Source organism: Argiope bruennichi, chromosome 9, assembly GCF_947563725.1.
Source record: "Argiope bruennichi chromosome 9, qqArgBrue1.1, whole genome shotgun sequence".
Classification (NCBI taxonomy): Eukaryota; Metazoa; Arthropoda; class Arachnida; order Araneae; family Araneidae; genus Argiope; species Argiope bruennichi.
This window is the reverse complement of record NC_079159.1, coordinates 78359223-78376516: the sequence shown is the minus strand read 5'-3', so window position 1 is coordinate 78376516 and position 17294 is coordinate 78359223. Positions and strand designations below refer to the sequence as shown.

The 17294-nt window shown below is 33.6% G+C and overlaps 1 protein-coding gene across 4 annotated transcripts in view; it reads left to right on the top strand.

The window, feature by feature from the left end:
- The window catches only part of LOC129984830 (crossover junction endonuclease MUS81-like), a 59209-nt gene that overhangs the window by 16432 nt on the left and 25483 nt on the right, over positions 1 to 17294 (top strand). For 2 of the 4 annotated variants that reach the window (XM_056094795.1, XM_056094793.1), the window contains exon 2: positions 9717 to 9981. The gene's annotated coding sequence lies outside the window, so the exon portion shown is untranslated. Of the gene's footprint in view, positions 1 to 7496; positions 7553 to 8486; positions 8635 to 9716; positions 9982 to 17294 lie in introns of those variants that run through there. The other 2 variants (XM_056094794.1, XM_056094792.1) reach the window with 2 other exon arrangements.

The following is a 17294-nucleotide window of genomic DNA, read 5'->3' as shown; positions in this document are numbered from 1 at the left end:
TCTCAAGAAAATACTCACCTGAAAATAGGATTTGAAAGTTACCAGCATCTGTTGTCTTTTTCTTGGAGTTCCTTCCAATCTTCAGGTGAGCATTTTCAGGGAGCTGCAACTTTCCGCTTATCCAGTTCTCAAGACAATATTCACCTGAAAATAGGATTTGAATGTAATCAGCTGCTGTTGTGTATTTCATGGAGATCCTTCCAATCTTCAGTTGAGCATTTTCAATTAGCTGCAACTCACCTTTTATCCAGCTGTCAAGAAAATACTCACCTGAATATATTATTTGAAAATTATCAGCAGCTGTTGGCGATCCTTCCAATCTTCAGGTGAGCATTTTCCGGGAAAAGCAACTCTTCTTTTGTCCATCTCTCAATTCAATACTCACCTGAAAATACGATTTGAAAGTCATCACCAGCTGTGGTCTGATTCATGCCGATCCTTCCAATCTTCAGGTGAGCATTTTCAGGTGGCTGCAACTCTCCTTTTATCCAGCTCTCAAGACAATACTTACCAGAAAATAGGATTTGAAAGTTTTCGGCAGTTGTTGTCTGTTTCATCGAGATCCTTCCATTCTTTAGGTGAGTATTTTCTGGAAGCTGCAACTCTCCTTTTATCCAGTTTTGAAGATAATACTCACCTGAAAATAGCATTTGAAAGTTATCATCAGCTATTGTTTGTTTCATGGAGATCCTTACAATCATCAGGTGAGCATTTTCAATTAGCTGCAATTCTCCTTTTATCCAGCTCTCAAGACAATACTCACCAGAAAATAGGATAAGAATGTTATCAGCAGCAGTTGTCTGTTTCATGGAGATCCTTCCAATCTTCGGGTGAGCATTTTTAGGCAGCTGTAGTACTTATTTTATCCAGCTCTCAAGACAATACTCACCTGAAAATAGAATTTGATTGTAATCAGCAGCTGTTGTCTATTTCATGGAGATCCTTACAATCCTCAAATCAGCATTTTCAAGGAGCTGCAACTTACTTTTTTTCCAGCTGTCAAGAAAATACTGAATTGAAAATAGGATTTTAAAATTATCAGTAGCTGTTCTCTGTTTCTTTGCGATCCCTCCAATCTTCAGGTGAGCATTTTTCGGGAGCTGCAACTCTTCTTTTGTCCAGCTCTCAATACAATACTCACCTGAAAACAGGATTTGAAAGTAATCATCAGCTTTGGTCTGTTTCATGCCGATCCTTCCAATCTTCAGGTGAGCATTTTCAGGGAGCTGTAGTGCATATTTTATCCAACTGTCAAGAAAATACTCACCTGAAAATAGGATTTGAATGTAATCAGCAGCTGTTGTCTGTTTTATGGAGATCCTTAAAATCGTCAGGTGAGCATTTTCAAGGAGCTGGAACTCTCTTTTTATCGAGCTCTCAAGAAGATACTCATCTGCAAATGGGATTTGAAAGTTATCTGCAGCTGTTGTCTGTTTCTTGGAGATCCTTCTAATCTTCATGTGAGCATTTTCCGGGAGCTGTAACTCTCTTTTCTTCCAGCTCTCAAGAAATATTCGCCTGGAAATAGAATATGAAAGTTATCAGCAGCTGTTGTCTGTTTCATCTAGATTCTTCCATTCTTTAGGTGAGTATTTTTTACTGGAATCCTTAACTCTCCATTTATCCAACTTTCAAGAGAATACTCACATGAAAATAGGATTTAAAAGTTATCGTCAGATTTTGTCTGTATTATGGTGATACTTCCCTTCTTCGCTTGAGAATTTCCCGGAAGCTGCAACTCTCCATTTATCCAGCTCTCAAGACAATACTCACCTGAAAATAGCATTTGAAATTTATCAGCAGCTGTTGTCTGTTTCATGGAGATGCTTCCAATCTTCAGGTGAGCATTTTCCGGGAGCTGCAACTCTCCCTTTGTCCAACTGTCAAGACAATACTCACCTAAAAATAGAATTTGAAAGTAATCATCAGCTGTTGAGTTTTTCATGCAGATTCTTCCAATCTTCGGGGGAGTATTTTCAGGGAGCTGCAATACATCTTTTATCCCGCTCTCAAGACAATAGTCACCTGAAAATAGGATTTGAATGTAATCAGCAGCTGTTGTCTGTTTCATGGAGATACTTCCAATTTTCAGTTGAGCATTTTCAATTAGCTGCAACTGACCTTTTATTCAGCTGTCAAGAAAATACTTACCTGAATATAGGATTTGAAAATTATAAGCAGCTGTTGTTTATTTTCTTGCGATCCTTCCAATCTTCAGGTGAGAATTTTCCGGGAAAAGCAACTCTCCGTTTGTCCATCTCTCAATACAAAACCTACCTGAAAATAGGATTTGAAAGTTTTTTTCAGTTTTGTCTGTTTCATGGAGATCACTCCAATCTTCAGGTGAGCATTTTCAGGGAGCTGCAGTACATATTTTATCCAGCTCTCAAGACAATACTCACCTGAAAATAGGATTTGAATGTAATGAGCAACTGTTGACTATTTCATGGAGATCCTTCCAATCTTCAATTGAGCATTTGCAAGGAGCTGCAACTCACCTTTTATACAACTGTCAAGAAAATACTCACCTCAAAACAGGATTTGAAAATTATCAGCAGCTATTTTTTGTTTCAAGGAGATCCTTCCAATCGTCAGGTGAGCATTTTCAAGGAGCTGCAATTCTCCTTTTACCTAGCTCTCAAGACAATATTCCCCTCAAGAATATAAAAGTTATCAGCAGCTGTTGTCTGTTTCATCGAGATCCTTCCATTCTTTAGGTGAGTATTTTCTGGAAGCTGCAACTCTCCTTTTATCCAGTTTTCAAGATAATACTCACCTGAAAATAGCATTTGAAAGTTATCATCAGCTATTTTTTGTTTCATGGAGATCCTTCCAATCGTCAGGTGGGCATTTTCAAGGAGCTGCAATTCTCCTTTTATCCAGCTCTCAAGAAAATACTCACCTGAAAATTGGATTTGAAAGTTAGCAGCAGCTGTTGTCTGTTTCTTGGAGTTCCTGCCAATCTTCAGGTGAGCATTTTCTGGGAGCTGAAACTCTCCTTTTGTCCAGCTCTCAAGACAATGTTCACCTGAAAATAGGATTTAAAAGTAATCATCAGCTGTGGTCTGTTACATGTCGATCCTTCCAATCTTCAGATGAGCATTTTCAGTTAGCTGCAACTCTCCTTTTATCCAGCTCTCAAGAAGATACTCATCTGCAAATGGGATTTGAAAGTTAACTGCAGCTGTTGTCTGTTTCCTGGAGATAATTCTAATCTTCATGTGAGTATTTTCCGGAAGCTACAACTCTCCATTTATCCAGCTCTCAAGACAATATTCACCTGAAAATAGCATTTGAACGTCTTCAGCTGCTTTTGTCTGTTTCATGGAGATGCTTCCAATCTTCAGCTGAGCATTTTCCGGGAGCTGCAACTCTCCCTTTGTCCAACTGTCAAGACATTATTCACCTGAAAATAGGATTTCAATGTAATCAGCAGCTGTTGTCTGTTTCATGGACATCCTTCCAATCTGCAGGTCAGCATTTTCAATTAGCTGCAACTCTCCTATTATCCATTTCTCAAGAAACTACTCACCTGAAAATAGGATTTGAAAGTTACCAGCATCTGTTGTCTGTTCCTTGGAGTTCCTTCCTATCTTCAAGTGAGCATTTTCAGGGAGCTGCATCTTTCCGCTTATCCCGCTCTCAAGACAATATTCACCTGAAAATAGGATTTGAATGTAATCAGCTGCTGTTGTGTATTTCATGGAGATCCTTCCAATCTTCAGTTGAGCATTTTCAATTAGCTGCAACTCACCTTTTATCCAGCTGTCAAGAAAATACTCACCTGAATATATTATTTGAAAATTATCAGCAGCTGTTGTCTCTTTCTTGGCGATCCTTCCAATCTTCAGGTGAGCATTTTCCGGGAAAAGCAACTCTTCTTTTGTCCATCTCTCAATACAATACTCACCTGAAAATACGATTTGAAAGTCATCACCAGCTGTGGTCTGATTCATGCCGATCCTTCCGATCTTTAGGTTAGCATTTTCAGGTGGCTGCAACTCTCCTTTTATCCAGCTCTCAAGACAATACTTACCAGAAAAGAGGATTTGAAAGTTTTCGGCAGTTGTTGTCAGTTACATGGAGATCCCTCCAATCTTCAGGTGAGCATTTTCAGGGAGCTGCAGTACATATTTTGTCCAGCTCTGAAGACAATACTCACCTGAAAATAGGATTTGAATGTAATCATCAGCTATTGTCTGTTTCATGCCTATTCTTCTAATATTCAGGTGAGCATTTTCAAGGAGCTGCAATTCTCCTTTTACCTAGCTCTCAAGACAATATTCCCCTCAAGAATATAAAAGTTATCAGCAGCTGTTGTCTGTTTCATCGAGATTCTTCCATTGTTTAGGTGAGTATTTTCTGGAAGCTGCAACTCTCCTTTTATCCAGTTTTCAAGACAATACTCACCTGAAAATAGCATTTGAAAGTTATCATCAGCTATTTTTTGTTTCATGGAGATCCTTCCAATCGTCAAGTGAGCATTTTCAAGGAGCTGCAATTCTCCTTTTATCCAGCTCTCAAGAAAATACTCACCTGAAAATTGGATTTGAAAGTTAGCAGCAGCTGTTGTCTGTTTCTTGGAGTTCCTGCCAATCTTCAGGTGAGCATTTTCTGGGAGCTGAAACTCTCCTTTTGTCCAGCTCTCAAGACAATGTTCACCTGAAAATAGGATTTAAAAGTAATCATCAGCTGTGGTCTGTTATATGTCGATCCTGCCAATCTTCAGATGAGCATTTTCAGTTAGCTGCAACTCTCCTTTTATCCAGCTCTCAAGAAGATACTCATCTGCAAATGGGATTTGAAAGTTATCTGCAGCTGTTGTCTGTTTCCTGGAGATAATTCTAATCTTCATGTGAGTATTTTCCGGAAGCTACAACTCTCCATTTATCCAGCTCTCAAGACAATATTCACCTGAAAATAGCATTTGAACGTCTTCAGCTGCTTTTGTCTGTTTCATGGAGATGCTTCCAATCTTCAGCTGAGCATTTTCCGGGAGCTGCAACTCTCCCTTTGTCCAACTGTCAAGACATTATTCACCTGAAAATAGGATTTCAATGTAATCAGCAGCTGTTGTCTGTTTCATGGACATCCTTCCAATCTGCAGGTCAGCATTTTCAATTAGCTGCAACTCTCCTATTATCCATTTCTCAAGAAACTACTCACCTGAAAATAGGATTTGAAAGTTACCAGCATCTGTTGTCTGTTCCTTGGAGTTCCTTCCTATCTTCAAGTGAGCATTTTCAGGGAGCTGCATCTTTCCGCTTATCCAGCTCTCAAGACAATATTCACCTGAAAATAGGATTTGAATGTAATCAGCTGCTGTTGTGTATTTCATGGAGATCCTTCCAATCTTCAGTTGAGCATTTTCAATTAGCTGCAACTCACCTTTTATCCAGCTGTCAAGAAAATACTCACCTGAATATATTATTTGAAAATTATCAGCAGCTGTTGTCTCTTTCTTGGCGATCCTTCCAATCTTCAGGTGAGCATTTTCCGGGAAAAGCAACTCTTCTTTTGTCCATCTCTCAATACAATACTCACCTAGAAAATACGATTTGAAAGTCATCACCAGCTGTGGTCTGATTCATGCCGATCCTTCCGATCTTTAGGTGAGCATTTTCAGGTGGCTGCAACTCTCCTTTTATCCAGCTCTCAAGACAATACTTACCAGAAAATAGGATTTGAAAGTTTTCGGCAGTTGTTGTCAGTTACATGGAGATCCCTCCAATCTTCAGGTGAGCATTTTCAGGGAGCTGCAGTACATATTTTGTCCAGCTCTGAAGACAATACTCACCTGAAAATAGGATTTGAATGTAATCATCAGCTATTGTCTGTTTCATGCCTATTCTTCCAATATTCAGGTGAGCATTTTCAGGGAGCTGCAACTCTCCTTTTACCTAGGTCTCAAGACAATATTCGCCTCAAAGTAGAATATGAAAGTTATCAGCAGCTGTTGTCTGTTTCATCGAGATCCTTCCATTCTTTAGGTGAGTATTTTCTGGAAGCTGCAACTCTCCTTTTATCCAGTTTTGAAGATAATACTCACCTGAAAATAGCATTTGAAAGTTATCATCAGCTATTGTTTGTTTCATGGAGATCCTTCCAATCGTCAGGTGAGCATTTTCAAGGAGCAGCAATTCTCCTTTTATCCAGCTCTCAAGAAAATACTCACCTGAAAATTGGATTTGAAAGTTAGCAGCAGCTGTTGTCTGTTTCTTGGAGTTCCTTCCAATCTTCAGGTGAGCATTTTCTGGGAGCTGAAACTCTTCTTTTGTCCAGCTCTCAAGACAATACTCACCTGAAAATAGGATTTAAAAGAAATCATCACCTGTGGTCTGTTACATGTCGATCCTGCCAATCTTCAGGTAAGCATTTTCAGTTAGCTGCAACTCTCCTTTTATCCAGCTCTCAAGACAATACTCACCAGAAAATAGGATAAGAATGTTATCAGCAGCAGTTGTCTGTTTCATGGAGATCCTTTCAATCTTCGGGTGAGCATTTTCAGGGAGCTGCAGTACATATTTTATCCAGCTCTCTAGACAATACTCACCTGAAAATAGGATTTGAATGTAATCAGCAACTGTTGACTATTTCATGGAGATCCTTCCAATCTTCAATTGAGCATTTTCAAGGAGCTGCAACTCTCCTTTTATCCAGCTCTCAAGACAATACTCACCTGAAAATAGGATTTGAAAGTTACCAGCATCTGTTGTCTTTTTCTTGGAGTTCCTTCCAATCTTCAGGTGAGCATTTTCAGGGAGCTGCAACTTTCCGCTTATCCAGTTCTCAAGACAATATTCACCTGAAAATAGGATTTGAATGTAATCAGCTGCTGTTGTGTATTTCATGGAGATCCTTCCAATCTTCAGTTGAGCATTTTCAATTAGCTGCAACTCACCTTTTATCCAGCTGTCAAGAAAATACTCACCTGAATATATTATTTGAAAATTAATACAATACTTATTTTATCCATCTCTCAAGACAATACTCACCTGAAAATATAATTTGATTGTAATCAGCAGCTGTTCATCATTACAATCTTCAGTTCAGCATTTTCAATTAGCTGCAACTCACTTTTTTTCCAGCTGTTAAGAAAATACTCACCTGAAAATAGGATTTGAAAATTATCAGTATCTGATGTCTGTTTCTTTGTGATCCTTCCAATCTTCAGATGAGCATTTTCCTGGAGCTGCAACTCTCCTTTTGTCCAGCTCTCAATACAATACTCACCTTAAAATAGGATTTGAAAGTAATCATCTGCTGTGGTCTGTTTCATGCCGATCCTTCCAATCTTCAGGTGAGCATTTTCAGGTAGCTGCAGTACATATTTTATCCAGCTCTCAAGACAATACTCACCAGAAAATATTATTTGAATGTAATCAGCAGCTATTGACTGTTTCATGGAGATCCTTCCAATCTTCAGTTGAGCATTTTCAAGGAGCTGCAACTCTCCTTTTATCCAGCTCTCAAGACAATACTCACCAGAAAATAGGATATGAAAGTTATCAGCAGCAGTTGTCTGTTTCATGGAGATCCTTCCAATCTTCAGGTGAGCATTTTCAGGCAGCTGCAATACTTATTTTATCCATCTCTCAAGACAATACTCACCTGAAAATATAATTTGATTGTAATCAGCAGCTGTTCATCATTACAATCTTCAGTTCAGCATTTTCAATTAGCTGCAACTCACTTTTTTTCCAGCTGTTAAGAAAATACTCACCTGAAAATAGGATTTGAAAATTATCAGTATCTGATGTCTGTTTCTTTGTGATCCTTCCAATCTTCAGATGAGCATTTTCCTGGAGCTGCAACTCTCCTTTTGTCCAGCTCTCAATACAATACTCACCTTAAAATAGGATTTGAAAGTAATCATCTGCTGTGGTCTGTTTCATGCCGATCCTTCCAATCTTCAGGTGAGCATTTTCAGGTAGCTGCAGTACATATTTTATCCAGCTCTCAAGACAATACTCACCAGAAAATATTATTTGAATGTAATCAGCAGCTATTGACTGTTTCATGGAGATCCTTCCAATCTTCAGTTGAGCATTTTCAAGGAGCTGCAACTCACCTTTTATCCAGCTGTCAAGAAAATACTCACCTGCAGCGGTTGTCGGTTTCTTGGCGATCCTTCCAATCTTCAGGTGAGCATTTTCCGGGAGCTGTAAATCTTCTTTTGTCCAGCTCCCGAGACAAGGCTCACCTGAAAATAGGATTTGAAAGTTATCATCAGCTATTGTCTTTTTAATGCATATTCTTCCAATCTTCAGGGAGCTGCAACTCTTCTTTTATCTAGCTTTCAAGACAATATTCGCCTCAAAGTAGAATATGAAAGTTATCAGCAGCTGTTGTCTGTTTCATGGAGATCCTTCCATTCTTTAGGTGAATATTTTCTGGAAGCTGCAACTCTCCTTTTATCCAGCTCTCAAGACAATACTCACCTGAAAATTGGATTTGAAAGTTAGCAGCCGCTGTTGTCTATTTCTTCGAGTTCCTTCCAATCTTCAGGTGAGCATTTTCTGGAAGTTGCAACTCTCCGGTTATCTAGCTGTCAAGAAGATACTCACCTGAAAATAAGATATGATAGTTATCAGCAACTCTCGTCTGTTTCATGGAGATCCTACCAATCTTCAGGTGAGCATTTTCAGGGAGTTTTAACACTCCTTTTATTCAGCTCTAAAAAATACTCACTTGAAAATTGGATTTGAAAGTTATCATCAGCTATTGTCTGTTTCATGCAGATCCTTCCAATCTTCAGGTGAGTAGTTTCCGGGAGCTGCAACTCTCCTTTTATAAAGCTCTCAAGAAAATACTCACCTTAAAATTTAATTTGAAAGTTAGCAGCAGCTGTTGTCTGTTTCATTGGGTTCCTTCTCATCTGCAGTTGAGCATTTTCCGGGAGCTGAAACTCTCCTTTTATCCAGCTCTCAAGACAATACTTACCTGAAAATAGGATTTAAAAGTAAGCATCAGCTAATGTCTGTTTCATGGAGATCCTTCCTATCTTCAGGTGAGCATTTTCAGGGAGCTGCAACTCTCCTTTTATCCAGCTTTCAAGACAATACTCGCCTGAAAATAGGATTTGAAAGTTATCAGCAGCTGTTGTAACATCATAAAGAGGAAAAAAATTCCATAAAAATATTTTAAAACATGAGGCTTGCCATATTAAAGCAATATAAAAAAAGGACATAAAATTGGAACAGTATGAAAATTATATTCAATAAATAATATAAATTTAAATATAAGAAGTTATTTATCTTAGAAGAACTAAGAGTTCTTATTGTTGTTACTCATACTGAAGAGGTGCTTGATAGGACCACTTCTATTCCAATTGTAAAATTTGGATATAGCAGTTCTAATATGGCAGCTTAGGAACGCAGAAATTCCCAACACACACAATAATTTTATTATTTTATAAAAAAAACATTGTTATGTGAAATGAAATTTTTAAAAAAATATTATTTCAATCATATTTACATATTGGTTTTAATGAAAAGTAAATAAAAAGGTATATTTTTATAAGTTATTTTAAGTTTTTAAAATATAAAGAAATATTTTTGTAAATTTTTTTACTAAACATCTTTTGAAGTCATTTCCAGCCTTCAGATGAGTATTACCAGAGAGCTGAAATTTATATTTTTATCCCACTCTCAAGATAATACTCCTCTGGAGACAGGATCTGGAATTTAGCAGCAACTCTCATTTATTTCTTATAGATTCTATCTTCAGGTGAGCAAAGCCAAGCAGTTGCAACTCTCCTTTTATCCAGCTCTCAAGACAGTAATCACCTGAATATAGGATTTGAAAGTTATCATCAGCTGTTGTCTGTTTTATGGAGATCCTTTCAATCTTCAGTTGAGCATTAGCAAGCAGCTGCAAATCTCCTTTAATCCATCTCTCAAGACAATACTCACCTGAAAATAGGATTTGAAAGTTATCAGCAGCTTTCGCCTTTTTCATGGAGATCATTCCAACCTTCAGGTGAGCATTTTCAGAGAGCTTAACTGGTACTATTATCCAGCTTTCAAAAAACTACTCTTCCGGAAATAAGATTTGAAATTTAGCTGCTGCTGTGATTTCCTTCCTGGCGATCCTTTTTGTCTTTCGGTGAGCATTAGTAGAGATGTCGGTAATTTTTTCCAGATCTTTAGATATGGCTGGGTCGAAAATCAGACTTGAAATTCTGTTGTTGGGAAACAAAATTGGTTTGGCATTTGGAAATACAAAGACATTAGATGCAATATTAATAATTAATGAAGAATCCAAAATTTTCTATAAAAAATAAGATTTCATATATCCATTTTATTAATGTATTAAGGCTATCTGAAAAGTTTACAGCTTTGATATTAAAATGACAGCACAAATCAACCAAAGTATAGAGACTTATTTTGGAATTCTTTGATAACTCACAACTAAAATTTCATTCATTTTGAACGCGAATGTTTTGCTTGACATTTATTTTGGTGGCAGTTTTTATGAAAATATGAAAAATCGAGAGTCGAACTGTCACTAGACACTTGTTTTTAAATAGATAATGCGCCCACATCGATTAAAAAGAGCTACTTGGATACTATGGTCTGGGATTCTGCACCATCTTTTTGAACTGTGAAACTTTGAACAGCTGAATTTAACCATGACCGTACCAGCTTCCTGTTATCATGAACACCCAAGGCAGCTGAAACACTGTTGAAAATATCACTAAAATTTGTTAAATGGTATTGGACGATGATCGAGTCAAGATTAGAGAGATGGCAGAGGTTTGAAGTTTGTCTAAAATTGTTTTTTCTACATATTGAACGAAGATTCTGGTATTCACAGGCTGATTGTATCAAAAACGTGTCCGAATGAAGATTTGCACTACTCTGTTGGCGCAATTTAGACATGATAAATTGGAGGGTTTTTTAATGAATAATCATCGTATAATCATGAGTTCATCATTATAACCCAGAAACAAAACTTTTGTCGAAACAATGGACAGCAAAGGAAAAATCGGTTTCAAAAGTAGGCAAAAACTGTTTTTTCTGCTGGGAAAGTGATGGCAGCAGTTTTCTGGGATAGCCATGGAATTATCTTCATAGGTTATCTTGAAAAGGGTAAAACTATTACCGTAGCATACTATGCAATGTTACTTAACCAGATGAAAGCAGAAATTGCTAAAAAGCGTCCGCATTTGCAAAAGAAAAAAAAAATTGTTTAACTAAGAGAATGTTCCATCTCATACCTCTGCGATTGCGATGCCGAAAATTCATGAATTATGGGTTCAACTGCTTGACTACCCGCCTTACTCACCTATTTTGGTCCGAAATTATTCCCCCCCCCCTAATCTTGAAGGAGCAATTGAAGACCAAAGATTTTCGTCATCTCAGGACTTATGAACTTCGTTAATAAATATTTTGCAGACAAAGATTCCACATAATATTTGGACAGATTGAAAGGATGGGAGAAATGTATTGACTTACAAGGAGATTATATCAAAAAATAAAAGTAATTTTTGAAGGAAAAAAATTTTTTTCTTTGTTAGGTCGGAAACTTTTCAGAGGTCCTCCTAATATTCAAATATACACATATGAGAAGGTTCTTAATTTGAATTTTCGAAGATATATAAATGATATAAAATAAAAATGATCTTGTGAAAAAAGCACAAAGATAATATTCATGCTTAGGAATTAAGGATACACTAATATTTTCATTTATATTTCATAGAACAATGGTAGATCAATAGAACATCAATTGAAACATCAGTAGAATAGTTGGTACATAAATAGAAATATCTTAGAATACTCAATCAACTTATTTCTACAAAAAAGAAATCAATCACAAATATTTGAATCTTTAATCAAAACGTATCATTCTTGGAAAAAAAAGTTTCCATTATTTGAAGTGAAACTTAGAGCTATATCTTACTCTGAAAAAACCACTATTCCTTTATAAGAACTGAGAATATCAAATACATTCAACTCCCGAGACAATTCTCAGATTTGCATTGTTATATAAGTTCCGTATGTGTCTTATGTTTAACTTGCTAATTGAAAAATAGTATTATCCCTTCCACTTGTTTCTTTTTACTCGAAATTAAAATATCTAATACATCCAATTCTCGAAGAAATAAAGAGACAAATAAGCGAAAGATTGGTAATATCTTTTCCGAGTTTGTCACATTATACGGAAATATCGAATACATAAAGTTCCCGGAATTTATTTAGCAAAACGTAAATCAGTAATATATCTAGATGACATTATCTCTGACAATGCAGATTTAATTATTATTTATAAAATACAATTAAACAATTATATTAACTTATAACAATAACAATTATATATCCTTTAGTAACAAATGTATGTATAAAAATATTAAATTTTAGAATCTAAACTCAAATATTTTGATAAAATTTTCACAAAAATTATAAATAGTTCATTAATTATTCATGTTCTTTAAGTAAATCATTCCATTATTCATTTATTACTCTGAAATGGCAACATAAAATTAAAAGCGAAAAGAATCGTTTGCACGTAAATGTTTTCTTTATTTATATTTGGTAGAAAACTAGAATTTCAAATGTGTTTTTTAAAAGATAATTAAGAACCGATTAAGACAGGAATTTAAGGTGAGTGAAGAATTTTAAATATTTATGTTTACGTATGTCATAATTACATTTTGAAATCAATAATAAAAGTATATCACAGTGCATGGAATAAATGAAGTTATGTATAAATATACTATTATTAATCAAAATTATCCTTTAAAAATTCAAATAATGGATCTTATAGTTATGCAATCTTTCCTACTTTATTTTTAGTTAATAGAGTATTAACTAAGCGATACGCCATAAAAAGTAAGAAATTCCATATGAACGAACTTTAAAATTATATTTCAGACGTTATTAAGGAATGTAAGTGGAACATTCTCAGACAAATCTCTTGCAGGATCGTAACTGAATTATAACAAACATGCATATAATTTTAAATCTTAAAATATACATAAATTATTTTTTTTTTCAATTCGAGTACAAATGGAATCAATAGATCATAATTCGATTTATTTATTGCTGTTGCTACAAAAATCATAGGAGATAAAAAATAAAATAAATGCTTTTTAGGATTATTTTCATATTTATTAACTAATATAAAATTTATATTGTCTATACTTTACATTTTATATCCATTATACATCCAATAATTTGCACAAATTGGAATTAAATTTTTTTAAATTATAAAATTATTTCTTGAAAGCGATATATTTCTGTTGAGAGACATTTTAAAACTAGTATAAACTATGATACAAACTGTAAAAATATTTTTTTTAGGAAACTTGAGATATTTTTTCTTTGTTTTTATATCATACTTTCCTCTTTTCTTTTATTTCTATTATTTACTTATAATACTATAATTTACTTAATTAATAATATTTAAAGCAAGGGTTCTAAAGTTATGTAGAATTTTCGCAGAAACATTTTTCTACATTTACATTTTTAATGATTAGTTATGAAAATTCCTGTCACTGAGAAACATGGCTAAATTATTTAGATATTCTATTTTTTTTTTAATCAAGAACACAAAATGTATGATAATAGCCTTTCAGTCTGCAACAAAATACTTTGGGAGTAAGTTAAAGAAAAGTTCAATAATCATTGCACATATATTTATTCGTACTTTTCTTAAATACATTGATATCAAAATGGAATGCAATATCAAGCAGTGCTGTATATGTAATAAAATCTCTATAAAGCTAATAAAATAGCGTTCTGAACACTAAATGCAAGATATAGAAAAATTATCAATAAAAGTCAAGAGAATGATTAAATATTTTTGATATTAAGAAACAAATTGAAATTTTAGAGGTATTCTAAAACATTCAGAAAGTTAAAATCGATATTATATACTTTATAACGCGTTGCAAAATAAATAAATGAATAAAATACTTCAACTGAAGAATTGCATTCTCGTTCTATCATAAAGAAAATTCTTTGGTTACAAATAACGTATATTAAAATAAAAATAAATTACATAATACTTAAAATTATACATTCTTAAAATAATTTTGCTTTCTCTCTCTCTCACTCTCTCTCTTTTCCTTTTCGAAAAAATGATAATTTTTTTAAAGACCATCTTTAATGATCAAAAGCAAAATATGATAATCTGTTATTGTTATAAAATAACTGAAACTGGTTTGATAACTGGCAATAGTAAAAAGCATTAAATATTGTATATATTATAAGAATTTTAGATTAAAATAATAAAAATTATCAAAATGGTATATACTTATACCTAAATTAAAGATTAGTTGTCAATAAAGTGCATAAAGATTTTAAAAAAAGACAAATAAAGTGGAAAAATTAATTGTAAAGTCAAGATTTTAAAAATTATGTTCTGTCGTTACAAACATATCCCATAAAATATATTAAATAAAAGTGCATGAAAACATATTGAATGATTTGTTATTAAGTATTTAAAATTCTAAAGAAAGAAGGACGAGAAGTTCAGCAAAAGTCACTGGGAAAGAGTCGCAATGCACGTTAATATGGAAAACTGAATCCTGATTGCCAAAAGGTTGAAAACTGAGGATTTAAACGATTAGCGATAAGAAAATAAAGAAATAACCTTAAATGATTTTGAAGCAAAAAACCTGTGAAGACCAATTTTATATATATATAAGTAGTTTGGAAAAAAAAAGAGATAAAAATACTATTTGAAATTAAAAAGACGGAAGACTTACCAGATCCGTCAAGTGTCGCATTGGGAAATTAAGATTCCACATTGAATAAATAACTTCAAGAGGTAAATATGATGCTGAAAGACGTTTTCGCGATTCTTCCTCCATATCACTTACAGAAAGCAGTTTTCTTGCTTTAAAAAAACTTCTAACAAAAAGCTTGCAGATTTTGCGGAAGGTTTACAGGTGCAGCATTCAAATATCCACAAAAGGTGATGATTCAGTATTGAGGTAATGATCCCAAACGAAGAGGAACTCCCCGGAATGGATACGGTGAAGATTCTTTCCCATCACTTGAGAAGCAGATCCTTGAAATCAGTTTTCTTGTCGGAAACTAATTTGAATCATTTGAGCCCGTTATTTTTAAACCCTGAGTGATGATCGCTGATTGGCTATTACTGATGGATCCTTAAATGCTTACAGCCAATAAAAACGCGAACAAAATAATATTTAATTATGGATAACTGAAATCAAATTACCAGGAATGATAAAATTTTATTTTTCCGTATATTTTAATAAAAATAATTTCTGGAATTTCGGTTATGACTTCCAGAGTTGGCGATCTATCTTGCGTCAGATGATAGGCTTGTATTGTTAAAGATCCAATTTAATTTTTTTATTATTTAGAAAAAAGTTTATTTTAAAACTTCTCTATCTTTTTCTATATTTTCTTAAGAGGGGAAAATCTCAAGAGAATTAGAAAAAGCATAGTAAGATAATTTATTATGTCTTAAAATGATTTTTGCAGAATTTAGAATTTAATAATTAACTAAATGTTTCATTATAAAAGATTTTATTATGTTAAAATACCCACATATAAGTACATTTTGTTTATTTTTAAATTAAAATTATTCCAAATCAGGAAAATTGAAATTTGTTGAATAAAATTTCTGAATAATAAATTCAATTTTTTTCTGCCTCACTGAATTTTTGTTGGCATAAAGCAAAGATTATTAACCGAATTTTATCCAGCGGGAGAGTCTACCCAAAACATTCTCGCATGTTCTCTAATAAAGGCTTTATCCTAGAAAATGGATTATATGGAATTAGCGTACAATAGTTGCGAAATAATTTTTGGCGTGAATTGAGCATTTTTATTGAATCCATTGTGTGATCCTTAACCAGCGTTTTAGCGAATAATCATGGCAAGCATTTAATAGCATCCGAAAAACGAATTTGTGTTTCAGACACGTTTTTCCCAAACGATTGAAACAAAATTTGACCCAAAACTACACTTGTAGTCGTAAAATCTCACACCAAATTTGATAAATTTGAGTCATTGCGTCTGTGAGTTATTACTTTTACATGTTTTTTAGAGTACAGGCCGGCATATAGTGAGTTCATTATTATATTTGGCTCAATTTTTTATAGATATCTTTGCTATGGATGTTAAATCTCTGAAACAAATTTTATCCATTTAGCGTGTTTATTTTGTAGTTGTCGTGTCAACTTTTAATCGAACAGCAAGACAGACAGACTTCCTCTGCATGGATTTTGATCAACATTTGATAAAAATCTGCAAATTTGGTGTAAAGACCAGATACCAAATTTCAACGATCAACTCAAAGCATTTTTGAGTTATATTTGTCACAGAAAGACAAACGGACATTTTCCAAATTCAGGGAGGTCTTGGTTCATCCAAAAGATTTTGTTAGTTTCCATTAAAATATTTCATTTCTTTTGCGTAACTCAATTATCTCATAAAGAGGCATTAGCATTCTTGTTTCTGTTTCGTAGTTGTATTAAATTACAAAATTATAAAAGTTAGATAAAAATAAAATTTTAATACGAATGTCAGCAAATGAATAACACTTTTATCTTGAATGTATTTTTCGTAAAAATCTTTTTAATATTTTTAAGAACAAGCGTAATTTTTATTTATGAAATATAATTCTGCTGTATCTTACAAAATTTGATGGATATTTTTATTCTATTCAAAACATTCTATTTTTTAAAAAAAAATCAGAAGTTTAAATTTTTTAAATATCAGAATATGGCTTTAAAGTTGGCGAAAATCGGAATAAATGTTTTTTGTCAAAACATCTAATGACAACTTTCCCACGACAGAAACAGAGCAACCCTACTAAACCATATTTCTAAGAAAAGCAAATATTCACATAAAATACCAGACAATTGTGATTCATATAGTTCTGAAATTCCAGGATCAGAATGCGACTTTTCAAGATTCATGCGGAAACAATTTTCAAACCAATCGTGCATGATCGTTTGGATCTGCACTCCAAACGAATATTTTTGCATCATTAAATTTATTTCAAAGAACTTGAATTTTTTTTTCATCCGATATGTCATTATTATAAACAATTGTTAATTTTTCAAAGAATTAATACTTACAAGAAATAACTTTAAAAATAAGTGAACATCATTGATTTAACTCACAACAATGTTTCTGAAAATTCCAAAGGTTAAAATTTTAAGTGACGGAAATTTTTTGAAGTGTTAATTTATTAATCTATAACCGATTTTAAATATAAATTATTACGTCCCCTCCCTCTTTAAGCCATTCAATAATGGAGATATTGCTTTCATTTCGACCCAAAATATTTTCATATTCCTTTTACCAATT